This window comes from Aptenodytes forsteri, unplaced genomic scaffold, assembly GCF_000699145.1.
Source record: "Aptenodytes forsteri isolate BGI_AS27 unplaced genomic scaffold, ASM69914v1 Scaffold65, whole genome shotgun sequence".
Classification (NCBI taxonomy): domain Eukaryota; kingdom Metazoa; phylum Chordata; class Aves; order Sphenisciformes; family Spheniscidae; genus Aptenodytes; species Aptenodytes forsteri.
The window spans coordinates 2,019,476-2,020,513 of NW_008795127.1; the positions used below are offsets into that span (position 1 = coordinate 2,019,476).

The 1,038-nt window shown below is 58.2% G+C and overlaps 1 protein-coding gene across 1 annotated transcript in view; it reads right to left on the reverse strand.

Moving 5' to 3' along the window:
* CFAP97 (cilia and flagella associated protein 97) overlaps nt 1-162 on the reverse strand; it is a 43,009-nt gene extending 42,847 nt beyond the window's left edge. The window contains exon 1 of the mRNA XM_009277364.1: nt 72-162. The gene's annotated coding sequence lies outside the window, so the exon portion shown is untranslated. The remainder of the gene's footprint in view (nt 1-71) is intronic.
* Between the last annotated feature and the right edge of the window lie 876 nt (nt 163-1,038).

Here is a 1,038-nt window from a genome sequence, read left to right on the forward strand (position 1 = left end):
GCAGCCACCGTCTCCCCCACCCCCTCGGCTTTGTTGTGGTAACCGCGCAGGCAGCCGGGGCGGATACTCACACGCACGAGAGGAGAGAGAAAAGGAGAGGAGGGGAAGGGGGAATCGCGCAGCGTTGCGGCCGCCGTCTAGCTGCCAGGCTCCTACGCAGCCCGGGCCGGCCCCTTCGCGTCGTCGGGCGGGGAAAGGCGGTGCCTGAAGGGGGCGGGAAGGCAGCCGGGAGGTCCCGGCCTCTCTCGGCTCCGCAGGGAAGCGAGAGAAAGCTGGGACTCTCGCTGAGGCGATGGCGCCCCATGCTGAGGTGCTAGTGCCCCAAGTTGAGGTGATGATCCCCGGGTTGAGGTCATGTGGCCACAGGCTGAAGTGATGGGGCTCCAGGATGAGGTGATGGGGCTGCATGCTGAGGTAATAGTGCCCCTCCTTGAGGTGACAGTCCCCAGATTGAGGCGATGGGGCTCCAGGTTGAGGTGATGGGGCTCCATGTTGAGGTGACAGGGCCACATGCTGAAGTGATGGTGCCTCAGGTTGAGATGATAGTGCCCCAGGCTGAGGTGCTGGCACTCCATTTTGCAGTGATGGCACTCCAGGTTGAGATAATGGTGTCCCAGGTTGAGGCAATGAGGCTCCATGCTGAGGTGATGGTTCTCCATATCGGGGTAACAGTGCCTGTTGTGGTTTAACCCCAGCTGGCAACTAAGCACCACACAGCTGCTTGCTCACTCCCCACCAGGGGGATGGGGGAGAGAATCAGAAGGGTAAAAGTGAGAAAACTCATGGGTTGAGATAAAGACAGTTTAACAGGTAAAGCAAAAGCCACGCGCGCAAGCAAAGCAAACCAAGGAATTCATTCACCACTTCCCATGGGCAGACAGGTGTTCAGCCATCCCCAGGAAAGCAGGGCTCCATCACACGTAACGGTTACTTAGGAAGACAAAACACCATGTCTCCGAACATCCCCCCCTTCCTCCTTCTTCCCCCAGCTTTTATTGCTGAACATGACATCATATGGTATGGAATATCCCTTTGGTC